Raw genomic sequence first — 13183 nt, 5'->3', positions numbered from 1 at the left:
GCAGCTTTCTGGGGACCTCCCTGGTGGTCCAGTGGTTAAGACTATGCTTCCACTGCAGGGAACACGAGTTTGATCCCCGGTTGTGGAAATAAGATCCCGCGTGCTGCCGGGCTTGGCCAAAGAAAAAAAAAAGCCGTTTTTGGGAGCACGTGTGTATGTAGTCTGATTCCATAGGTTTGGAGAGCACCTTTTCTCCCAGAAAGCTACTCAAGTGATTTCTGATGCACAAATAAAGTAAGAAACAGGCCTGGGAAGAAGTCGGGTGAGTTCAGCCTTTGTGGAGTAGTCCCAGCAAAGGAGAGGAAGTGCTATGGCTGGAGAGGAATCAGACCAGCTGAGGGTTACCTGAGAGATGGACACTTGGGAGGAAGGTTACTAAGATACACAGGGTAGCTCAGGTATGGCCTGCGGGTAGTCTTAAAAACTTAGGGCTTAAAAAGTGAAATAACCAAAGCTGAAACAGAGGAAGTTAGAACAGGTGTGCTGGGGAGTGGTTCCAAAGGCAAGGGAACCTTAGTGCAAGAAATTCATATGCATTTACTAACAATGTTCGAAAGGGAAAGAATTATTTGTGACTAGCAAGTACAGCAGTTTGCAACAAATCTCAAGAGCAAGAGACTAGTAGAGTTTTTAGTCATTCATCTGAGAAGCTTTAATTGAACACCTGTGTGCAACTAACGTGCCCATGGGAAAGAGGCTGGGGTAATGTGTCAGACTCAGGTTTTCACAGAATCCATACAGTTCTCAGTTAAGCCATTTTTAAAAAAATACTGAAGTGAACCCAGGATGCCAAGTTATTGATCTGAAATTTAAAATACATGTTTGGCGGATGGGTCCCTTGGGATAAAAATTCAGTCCTACAGCCAGAGAGCCAGGTATTTCCAGTAAGCCTGAGGAATAGCCGAGGAACATCTCGGAAGAACCAGGGCTGATTCTCAACTTGGAAGTGCTCTTACCTAGAGGATTGGCTTAGTTAAGTTTCTGGCAACAAAGTAAAGAAGATCCACTTAAATTAGCTTCAGCAAAAATGGTGGCTGAGGGAGAGAGCTTAGGAGGAGATTGGGGTACCTCAGAAAATTAGAAGTTAGATAAACAGGCTAGATTTATTCTAGAGACCTCAGTGACAGGTGTGGAGACTTCACTGTGGGGCTCTACAGTTAGATTCCGAGCACTTTCTTCAGCCAGCCTCTCGAGATAAACATTGGCTAATGATGGGTCCTGCTCTCTAGTCAGGTGAGCAGGTGATACAGCACACCACAGCTGTGAGACCCACCCCTAAGGTTGGGAAAACAGTTCTCACAGGAAGAGTCCTGTATCCTGGGAAACACCTCAGTTCCAGGCAAACTGGGATGGTTGGTCTAATAAAACAGCCCAGAGATACTGATAAACTGTTTCTTTGGATTTCCTTTTTCCAATATAACTGTCGAATGAATAAATATGCCCTTCACAGCATAGTTTTGGTGAGGCTCAAAATTTCAGCAAAAATGTACTAAATGCTTGCAAAATAAATACAGCTAGTACCATGAAATCAAACACTCAGACTTCAAAGGTAAAGTTCAGTCGTCTTTAACAAGAGGGCTCCAACCGGAAGGCTTTCTTGCCTAGCCTATGATCTCTCCAGGTACCAGAAGCCATCTTTAACCTCTACCACATATAAGTGAGTCTGTGGCTGTGACATCCTTTTCCAAATCCCAGCCAAATTTGGTAGTCCCCCCACGCAGGGTGAGGGAAACACTAACACAGCAAGCCTGATTGCTCACTACTTATGTCTTCGAGGGAATCATGAGTGACCGCTGGCCAGCTCCTGGGAATGCTGCCCTCAGAATGTTCGTTATGTGAGTGACTGACGATTTTGTTATATACACTTGAAGCAACGTATCATCCTCTACTGGCTTTTCAGGTTGCTTTACCAACACCAAGATTGCTGATGTGCACCTGATTTCATCGTTGGGGTTCTGAGTCTTGGTTGCCAAGTCTGGTTGCAGAGCAGAATAGGCCTATGGGACCAGGAGTACCGCCCCCCTCCGCCTCCTGCCCCCTGGCCTATAAAAGCCATGGACCTTGAGGCACATTAGGGCTTCCCCAGGCAAGGACATTCCGCACACGTCCCTATAGTTCAGTGCTGGGAAAAGAGCATTCTTGTGTGGCCTCGGACAAGGAAGGTCTTGGAAGCCCGTGACAAACCTCTCTGGACCCCCGTGTTGCATATTTTTTCCTGTTGCTTTTGTTCTGTATCCTTTGTTGTAATAAACCTTAGCATTGACTATTAACTGCTATCGAGCCCTTCTGGTGAATCACCAAATGAAACACTTACGGCGTCTTTTCTCTCTACATCATCAGTTGTCAAACCTCATCAGCATCTCTTGCCTTCTCCAGGAAGAACCTATTCACAATGAAAGCCCCAAAGCAAGTTTTACTAAATATTACCTGGGGTGTGGGGTGTTGGTGGGTTAGACAGTAGAGGGACTTTTGACACTGCACATGCCACCGTGTGCAACTTCAGAAAATCCCATTTGACATATTTTTCCCCCAAGTCGGCCTGGCTGTGCTGTGAACTAGAGATTTTCTCTGTCTGCCCTTCCTCCCACACCAATACTCAGCCTGTCCTCTATTCTCATGAGTAGTTCAGCTCTGTCCTCAAATCTGCCAGTTCATCTCAGAGGAACAAAAGTTTGGAGTCATCAGGACCCACCCTCCTGAGATAGCAGGTTACTGGTCATATCTTTTTATTTCCAGTCTGCTTTTGAAGATCTCACTTCTGCTCCCTCCCTTCCTAAATGACTTACCTTAGTACTCTTTCTAACCACGTATATTATTTTCCCTGAATGGAGTTCTGGTAAGTTTAACTCTTTCATCTGATTATTTTTTAAAACTACGTGACATAGAGCCCAACCTGTAAAGTAGATAAGAGCAAAGCTGGGCTGGTTGAAACAGTCAGAGGTGAGGTCTGGAGCCTAAGTGCTCTGCCTCCCAACCTCTTTGCACCTGCTTCATCCCTCCATAGTGATCCACAAGACGAAGCCTTAACCTAGGGCTTTATGCAACGGGGTTCGAAAAACATGACTGTAAATTCTTTCAGGAGTATGAGACCCCAAGATAAGAGGAATCCTGCCAGCCTGAAGCTCAGCTGCTGAGTCCCCTCTTTCTCTCCTTATTGTCACGATGGTGGCCTTGGCTTCCTGTCTACAACTCAATCGTCTTTGTCTCAGTACAATCCAAGAGCCTCAAGATGGACACGAAGTTCACAGAGTTCCAGTCTCCTTGACTGTGAATGTGTTGCTGAGGGGATCCTCAAGTCCTTCCAGGTATATCTAAGGTGGAGCAGGTGAAGAAATCAAAGTGGAAACGAGACACAATGTCAACTAATCCATTTCCTGTCCCCTACTCAAGAATGATGCCATCGCCAAGAATTGCTTTCAGGTTGCCGAAATTGTAGTCTCTCTAAATAGGTAGGGTAAGAAACCTTAAAAAAAATGTTGACCTTTGGTTACATCTAGTTCTGGAGGTCTTTAATTTTAAAAGGACAAGATATCATAAACCAATCTTCTGAACCATCTGTTTCTCAGAGATTTGGGGAATTATTCCTAGGTCCTAAGTGTATAACGTTAAGCTTCCAAAGTTATATACATGCTTACTGAAAGTGTGGCAAAATCACACATTGACATAGTTTTTAAGAGTGAGGTATCTGGTCTAAATAAGCAATAAAATACCCAAATATATTGAAGATGCCACTTTAAGGATACAATTCTAGCAAGCAGCCGTTTAGTTTTCTTGAGGGGAAGGGCACACCTTAAGTTTTGGTAAATGATGCATTTTCTTCCAGTGTCTCCAATCTACTGTAACCTATCATGGAATCAGGGTGTGTTCCAAGCCGAAACCAAGCTATATTTCTTTTAAATTTCCTTTCATTTTCTTTGTATTTTGCCTTGAAAGTGACTCAAAGTCTCAAGAGATGTGGAACTCATGGTTCACAACACTTCTGCTCCAGATAGAGGGATTGTATTTTTAAACTGATCTCTAAATAGAAAGATCCAAAGAAGGAAATATGTGAAATATGAAAATCTCTTCTCAAAATGCATGAGAGCCTCATAAATTTGAAAATGTTCTTCCCTCATAAACTGTTCCAAAAAGAAATATTTAGTACTTACCACCTGCATTGGAGGCAATGAAGCAAGCAAGAGACCGCTCTTTCTTGCTTGTGGGGGAGAAGCTAGTGAAACAAGACTCTTTCTTCACACACACACACACACACACACACAGACACACACACACTACACACAAGCAATAATACTTACAAGGCCAGCACAGATTTCACCGCGGTACTTATTGAAGAAGAGTTAATAATCAACGATGCCAGGAGTTGCTCCACACTGGTTGTCACTATGCCACAGCTCATGGAAAGCTCTCCTGGTCTAGGTGGAAAAGCATGACCTTGTAGCTGTGCAAAGTTGGGTTCAAGATCTGATTTGCCATTACCAGCTGTGTGATCTCCAACAAGTTCCTTAACCTGCCCATGCCTCATTTGGCTAACCTTTTAATAGAATTTAGCATAACTCCCATCAGGTAGTGCTTAGCACACGCCAGGTACTGTGCTGAGCGTAGTCACTAGAGGCGGTCCTGAGGGAGATGAGCCAAAAGCCTTATCCACAGCAGCAACCTTCAAGTCCAGGACTTCTGGGCAATGTACAGTGGTCTCTTCATTGGGGCTGATGCCCTGTTATGTCTACATTAGGTCTGGATGTGATTCTTCTTGCTCCAAGTCTTATGAACCAAAAAGATAAGTTATCAGCCCTCAATATACTATGCACTGAGGGTCAGAGGCAGGATAAATGAGCTAAATACTCCTGGAAGTCCAGGTCTGTAGCAATTCTAAAATACTGCTGGGCCGGGCTTCCCTGGTGGCGCAGTGGTTGAGAGTCCGCCTGCCGATGCAGGGGACGTGAGTTCGTGCCCCGGTCCGGGAAGATTCCACATGCCGCGGAGCGGCTGGGCCCGTGAGCCATGGCCGCTGAGCCTGCGCGTCCGGAGCCTGTGCTCCGCGACGGGAGAGGCCACAGCAGTGAGAGGCCCGTGTACCGCAAAAAAAATAAAATAAAATAAAATACTGTTGGGCCAACCTGAGGAGGGCTTCCTACCCTGGGATAGGATAAGTTATTTAATTAAGTTCCAGTTCTGCCCTTAAGAACTGGATTCTTCCTTTTATGATATCCTGTTTAGCCTTATCAGAAGTGGGAATCAGTGAATAGCTCTTCCTTAGGTGTGAGGCAGTTTTTCCAGCCCATTTTCTACTCAGAGAAGGTTAGGCCCAGGGGTTGTTTTAAATCCTGAGCAGTCAATTTCTCTTCTCCAGGCTAGTGGTCCCTTTAGCATTTGAACTCACTCGAAAAATTTAGTCCTATTCTCGTCTGATTCCAGTCAATTTCATATGCCAATAGCCATACCCACAGTTCTTTGTGAGATATACTTCCTTTTTAAATTCGAGCTTATTTTGAGATAAAATTAATATATCATACAATTCACCCATTTAAAGTATAAGATTCAATGGTTTTTCGTATCTTCACAGAGTTATGCAAACTTTGCCAGTACTTACAAAACGTTTTCATCATCTCAGAAAGAAACCCCACACCCGTTAGCAGTCACTCCCGATTTCCCCAACCTTCTCCCACCCCAGCTCACTCTAGTCCCAGCAAGAGGCAAAAATATACTTTCTGTCTCTATGAATTTGCGTATTCTGGACATTTCGTATAAATTGGATCATATAATATAAGGTCCTTTGTGCCTGGCTTCTTTTACTTAGCATAATATTTCCAAGGTTCATCCACATTGTAGCACGTATCTGCACTTAATTTCCTTTTATTGATGAATAGTATTTCACTGTATGGATATACAGTATTTTATTTATCCATCAAGCAATAGACATTTGAATTGTTTCCACGTTCTTTCTATTATGTATAATGCTGCCATAAACATTTATGTACAAGTTTTTGAAAGGACATAAGTTTTCATTTCTCTTTGCTCATACATCTTGAGTTTTCTACATGTCTTTGCTTTATTGCCTCTCTCTCTATCTCTGTCTCTTTCTGTCTCAATTGCAATTACCGTGGGCCTATCTTTGGTGAGAAAGACACACCTTAATTCATTCACCCTATCTTGTCCAAGTGAAAAGATATAGCAGGTGTCACCTTAACCCATACAGATTTTAACAATATACCTTATGGTTGTATCTTGATTTGATCCTTGCTCCAGGGCTATTTTAATCAGACTTTGTTATCAGAGCATTGCTCAATGCTACTTTTTACTGTTTGTGGATCAGAAATGGTTGCATTTTGCAACCCTATTAATTCCCAAATTTGTAGACACTCTCTATTCCCTTTCCTGCTCGCAAACTGGCCAATTGTTTTCTGAGCTCATCAATTTCTTATAATACCTTGCCAAACATAGTCATTAACAACCAACACAGGCTATAAACATTCTATTTTCCAACCTCTTCTTCTAAGGCTACAAATTATTAAGGACTTGATGTGCCCACCAAATTACCTCAGATGACAATTTTATCAAATGTTTTGCCACTGCATAATGTGGATATACATCCATTCATCCTCCAATAATAGTTTTCTGCCACCTGCTACCAGCCCCTAAGCCAGTACCTCATTGTATGGGAATTTAATTAAAACAGAACTCTCTATGACATCCAGGCTAGACTAGGTGATGCTCTGGTAAAAAAAAAAAACCAAACCAAACCCCCAGCATCTCAGCAGCTTAATTTACAAAATTTAGTTCTTGCTTATGCTACATGCTCAGTGCAGCTCACCAAGGCAATGAGAAAGTAAAAATAGCTTGGACAGTAAAAATCTGTCCTACCATTCATCAGATTGGAATAAAAGACACAGATAAAGCCAGCTGCATAAGTTAACACGAAACAATATTTCCCCCAGGGACACACAGCAGCTGTAAAGTGTCATAACAATCCCCTTCGTTAAGTGACTACCACTTTCTTCCTCGCTGAGAAACTGTTCTCTAAAATCGGAGACTATCAGAAATGTAAGTACTTTGATTTAAATTGTTGTTTGAAAAGATATCAGTAAGAGAGGAACAACCTACTCTTGCTGGGCCGGGTCGGGGGGGTGTCTAAGTTACTCTGATGCAGAGAGCCATCTGGATTTACAGCCCAGATGCAGAGTTTCAGATAAGGGGTTTCTGCACACAGTGTCCCACATCTATCTTAGCTTTCTTTTTTCCAAGGAAACAAGACCCTGGGTCTACTTTGCAGTCTGAGTGTGATGTTGACCACTTTACACTGCCTTACTTTGCTTCGAGCCTATCAAAACACTGATTTATTTAAATGTAACTCAGACTCTACCCTGGCCCAGAATTCTCTCTATCCTAGTTCCATCTTTCGCTTTGGTTGGTGAGATGCACCACAGTTTCTCTGCTTTGTGATCTCCTTCATAGCAATGGGCCGATAAATTTGATTTTGCCTAACAAAGGGTTTGTTTTTGGTGGTTTGGGGTTGACTGGGCTGAGACAAGGGATTCAACTCATTGTAAACTTTTGACAATGAAAGATCTGTATTTTGTATAATGAAATAAATATAAGTTCTTGCCAGGCCTTGCCTTGACCCTAAATTGTCTTAGTTTTCTGAAGATGAGTTACTCCTTTCCTGGAAAAATGAAGCCAATTGGTCTATATGACACAAGCCCTCACTCACAAAAGCTATTAGGTTTAGAAATAACAATAGCTAAAGTCCTAAAACTTCAGGGCAATTTGAGTACCAGGCCATCTCTTAAAATTCCATTGGAGCACAGCCAGGCTGCCACTGAGCCCATTTCTATCTCTGTCTCTCTAAGACACTAATTCCCTAGATAGAGGGAAGCCCTGCACTCTGTCCTGGGTAGTTGACATCTCTCAGTAATACGTGTAGAATAAAAGAGAAGGGAAGAGTTGTAAATATGCAATCTTTTCTCCACTCTCTATCCATCAGTGCGGTTCTCCCTAAAGAATAAGGAAGTCAATATTGGGAATTGCACCAAGAAGCCTCAGAGTTAGAAATCAGGGACATACACAGAGAAAGGGGTAGGAAACCAGCCATTGTCCCAACAAGAAACAGATGTGGACAGGATAAAAAGAATTAATAAGGGAAGATGAAGAATCTGGGACAAGCAATAGCAGGGAACCTTTATCACCACTTGTCTGAAAAGGCAACAGGAGGGAAATGTAGAGCCTATTAAGAGCCAACAAACTGCAAGTCCATCATCAGTCACTTCTCATTCCTTCCTCCCCTACAGCCCCAGCCCTGAGCAACCACTAACATAGCTTCTGTCTCTACGAATTTGCCTATTCTAGACATTTCATATAAATGGAATCCTACAATGCATGGTCTTTTGTGACTGGTTTCTTTCACTTGGCATAATGTTTTCAAAGTCCATCCGTCTTGTAGTTTACCTTGGTACTTCATTCCTTTTGATGACTGAATAATAGTCCATTGTATGGATTATACTACATTTTGTTCGTCCATTCACCAGCTGACGGGCATTTGGGTTGTTCCCACTTTTTGGCTATTGTGAATAATACTGCTGTAAACATTTGTATACACGTTTTTCTGTGGCCCTATGTTTTCAGTCCTTTGTAGTGTATACCTAGGAGTGAAATTGTCAGGTTATATATAATTCTATTTTTTACCTTTTGAGGAACTGCTAAACTGTTTTCCAAAGTGGCTATACCATTTTGCATTTCCACTAGCACAGTTCTAATTTCTCCATATCCTCAAAAATGTTTTTTTGTCCATGTTTTTGATTATTGCCATTCTTCTAATATCCATTTGATAATGTGCTTGGGTTTCTTTTACCAGATTATTGAGTCAGCCTCTGGGATATGATAGGAATAGAGGTCTTGGTGGGGTAAATGCATCAGAGAGGGGTAAGAGTCAGGGTCTTCTTTTCTTTTGCATATATTATACGTGTGCATTTATATACACTCACACATACATACGAACATACATTTGAGTTTTCGGAGAAAAAGCATAGTCACGAACAAAGCATCTTTTCATAGACATTTGTATTTGTAAAGTGTTTCAAGGTAGAAAAATAACTTTAAACTAAATTCTGCTCCTAATTGAACACAGTGGGCATAATAGTTTTAGCTGCCTGTCACATACTAAACAAAGTTCTTGATATTGTTAAAGTTTTAATATTCACATATGAAATTCTTCAGGTTCCCTGTGTGAAGGGCCTCTTTTAGAATGATTTCAGAAAAAAAAAGGGATTCTCAGTATACTGCAATAACAGCAAGGACTTATGATTCGGCCCACAGTTCTTACAGAAATACTTAACCCCTTGCACAGCCAACCCTTCCTCTCCAGTAAAACATGCAGCTTAAAAGCATTCTGAGCTTCAGACTTTACCGTGTGCACCCTGGAAATTGTGCGATGTTAGCACTGAGTTCTATGTCAGAGATACTACAACACCAGCAGCCAGAAACCCAGGCCTTCTACCGGTTTACTGGATATTTAATCACAATGAACTCAACAATCATAACTTGCTTTTTAGTGACAAAAATGAAGTGACATCTCTTGGTCTTTACACACATGATAGGAATAGAGGTCTTCATGGGGTAAGTGCATCAGAGAGGGGTTAGAGTCAGGGTCTTTACACAGAGAATTGTGTAGTTGACTTAGGAAGGTGATGAAGTTGATGACTTCTATACTTTGGTCTTCCAATTCGGGATACATGCAGGGGATATATGTGTTGGGAGCAGAGCCTAATGGCGTCTCCCATTTTGATAGTCTCAGTCAGTTGTTTTTTTTTGTTTTTTTTGTTTTTTTTTGCGTTATGCGGGCCTCTCACAGTTGTGGCCTCTCCCATTGCGGAGCACAGGCTCCGGACGCGCAGGCTCAGCGGCCCAGCCGCTCCACATGTGGGATCCTCCCGGACCGAGGCACGAACCCGTGTCCCCTGCATCGGCAGGCGGACTCTCAACCACTGCGCCACCAGGGAAGCCCCAGTCAGTTGTTTTTTTGCTTTCTGTTCTTTGGATCACCGGAAGTTCTTCTTCCAGACACTACCCAGGTGCTGGAAAAATTGTGATGCTGAGAAGTTCAGAGAAATCATGGCGGACAAACAGATAATTGATGTGGAAGTGGATGTATTGTGGGAGAAGTGGTATCCTGTTTGCAAACACCAGGTTATTTGGTTCTTAGGCTAGCCCAGCTGTCTGTAGAATGTCTGGCAACAGATTGATCTACTCTGCTAGGCCCAGGTTAATATGCTCCCTCGGTCTGTGGGTGGCAGGGGGTTACTGGAGTGATTTGAAATTCTTTTCCCCAAAATTGGCATGCGAAAGGAGTAATGGAGAGACTGAGTCTATGGAGAGAAAAAGTATGCCTTGACAAGCAAAGTAGAGCGAGTGAGAATAAAAGCAAATAGGGTTGCTATGTAGAAGAGTAGTGCATCACTTTGGTGAACCACAGATGTTAGAATGGTTTGGAACAGGCACTGGTGAAAAATGAGGTCTAATGTAGTGAGTCCCAAGGTATCTGAAGTGGGTGCAATAGTCCCTACAGGGTCTACAATGACCAGATGTCGTGGGTACCTAGTCATTGGGTCATATCAAGAGTGGGGCCATCAGAAGTGGCTTCCGAAGTTTCCAAATACGTCAGAAAGGCTTGTTGGGGGCAGTTCTGGGTTCAGATATCTCTAATCAGGAAGGACAGGTAGCTGTCCCTGGAAATGAGGATCTTCTTTCCCTTCACTTCCACCATAGCCCTAAGGCTGTTTGGACCCAGGAAGGAATCATTTCATTTGACTTTAAAGAGACTGCAAAGGATTGACTCTGTCTCTATCTCTCTTTTCATTTATTTTTGTTTTACTCTGGAGCCTATGTTCTTAGAAGAGCTAGCAGTGAATTCGCTCACTGAATGTTACAGGTAATTTCTGATAATAACTGATATTATAAGTTAATAATCAGTTATTAAGCCTGGTTGGCAGGCTAAGGAGATTTGTGCTGTTATTTCTAATCTGTTTTATGGATTAGAATTTGTTTTTCTCAATAAGTATAATTAAATGTATGATCCAAATAAGGTCTGAATCTAATCCCATGATTTTTTCTGTGTAGAAATTTTTCTATAATTAAGAATGATCGGCGCTCTCCGGAGCGCCATGCTGGGCGCGGCAGGCGCGGGGCTCGTGCGGCGCCTACGGGCAGGGACGCAGGTGTGGCTGTGGGGCTCGCACGGCGCTCCCTCACCTTACCGCACGCTGCCAGTGGGCTCCACGCGGGAGACTGGCGGCCCTCAGCCGGGCGGGGGCCGCTCGGGCGGCGGCCGAGCCTGCCTGCGGCGGCGATCGTGAACTCGGCGCCCCGCCCTCTGCAGCCCTACCCGCGCCTCATGCGGTTGGACAAGCCCATAGGAACCTGGCTACTGTATCTGCCATGTACTTGCAGCATTGCAGCTGAAACAGGTTGTTTTCCAGATTGGTACATGTTATCCCTCTTTGGCACTGGAGCTGTTCTGATGCCTGGAGCAGGCTGTACTATTAATGACATGTGGGACCAGGACTACGATAAAAAAAAAAGTAGATTCGTCCCAGAAAGGAAGAGAGAGGCTCCTCTCAATTCTGCAGAGTAAGATGGTGGCATCACTTTTGAATGCCACATAAAGCAACAGGATCATTTAGTGTCCTCACTGAAATCCAGCGTGAGAAGCGCCAGTATCAGTTGAATAGCTGGTGTTGCAAAGTGCAGTGTGCTTCCTTTCTCCACAGAGGAGCGGCCATGGGGGCAAGGTTACAAGAACAGCAAGTCGCCCAGTAGCTGCTGGAGACATTTCAACTTTTCAGTCCTTTGTTTTTCTTGGGGGACAGCTGACCTTGGCACTGCGTGTTCTTCTGCGTCTGAATTACTACAGTATAGCTCTTGTCATCACCTACCCGCTAATGAAGAGAATTACATAGTGGCCTCAATTAGCCTTGGGGTTGACTTTTAATTGGGGAGCATTACTTGGATGGTCTGCTGTCAAGGGCTCCTGTGATCCATCTGTTTGCCTTCCTCTTTATTTTTCTGGAATTATGTGGACTCTAATATACGATACTATCTATGCTCATCAGGACAAGAGAGATGATGCTCGGATCGGGTTTAAGTCCACGGCACTGCTGTTCCGTGAAGATACCAAGCAGTGGCTCAGTGGCTTCACTGTGGCGATGCTGGGGGCACTGAGCCTGCTGGGAGTGAACATCGGTCAAACTGTGCCCTACTACACTGCTGTGGTTGTTGTAGGAGCCCATCTGGCTCACCAGAGTTACACTCTGGACATCCACAGACCTGCGGATTGTTGGGATAAATTCACCTCCAACCGAACAATAGGACTAATAATTTTTTAAGGAATTGTCCTTGGGAATTTGTGGAAAGAAAAGGAGACAGATTAAACAAAGAAAAATATAGATAATAGAATAGAAAATTAGCAAATTAAGTTTAACTGGGGATTTTTAAAACAAACTTTTACAAAATACTCTCAGGTCTTATTACCACATAACTAGATTTGAATAACAGTCTTACAATATGTTAATGAATTACAAACCAGTAGATGAAGTTGTAGAGCATTTTTGCCTGGATTTTAGTTCAACTATGTACTAGTCAAATTCTTCCCCGTCACAGAAACCAGGAACTCTTCAGGATTTGCGATCACCTGGAGTATTTAAGTTATAATTCTCATCTGCAGTTACAGGAATTACATGAGTTTTGGCACTTTAGAAAAAAACTTGATGTGTGTCTCATCTAAATGACTGTCTCTGTAGGAAAATGGTCTCTCTTTTTAGGGCAAAGTAAAGGCTGCTACAGGAAGTTGAGGCTTATTGTTCTTTGCATTGAACTTTACTTACTGCCAAAAGCTGTAATTCAGGAAACCATTCTGTTTTTTATATTTTAGGAGAATTTAAATCAGTAAATAAAATTTTTTACCTGTTAAAAAAAAAAAGAATGATAATTAGCCCCACATATCAGTTGCCACACTTATAAGATTAAAAACATTGCATTACTTAAAACCTGTAATATTATTTCAATCTAACTTCTTCCTGTAGCATTTTTTTTTTTTTTTTTTTTTTGTGGTACGCGGGCCTCTCACTGTTGTGGCCTCTCCCGTTGCAGAGCACAGGCTCCGGATGCGCAGGCTCAGCGGCCATGGCTCACGGGC

At 42.9% G+C, this 13183-nt stretch overlaps 2 pseudogenes; both read left to right on the top strand.

Annotated features, from left to right (window-relative positions):
* The first annotated feature begins 11153 nt into the window (after nt 1–11153).
* LOC101280494 (4-hydroxybenzoate polyprenyltransferase, mitochondrial-like) lies at nt 11154–11725 on the top strand (annotated as a pseudogene).
* Nucleotides 11726–11775: 50 nt separating this feature from the next.
* LOC125960267 (4-hydroxybenzoate polyprenyltransferase, mitochondrial-like) lies at nt 11776–12970 on the top strand (annotated as a pseudogene).
* Nucleotides 12971–13183: the final 213 nt, after the last annotated feature.

Source organism: Orcinus orca, chromosome 11 (genome assembly GCF_937001465.1).
Source record: "Orcinus orca chromosome 11, mOrcOrc1.1, whole genome shotgun sequence".
Lineage (NCBI taxonomy): Eukaryota > Metazoa > Chordata > Mammalia > Artiodactyla > Delphinidae > Orcinus > Orcinus orca.
Note: the sequence above shows the minus strand (reverse complement) of the source record. Positions and strands in the feature narration are given on the sequence as shown.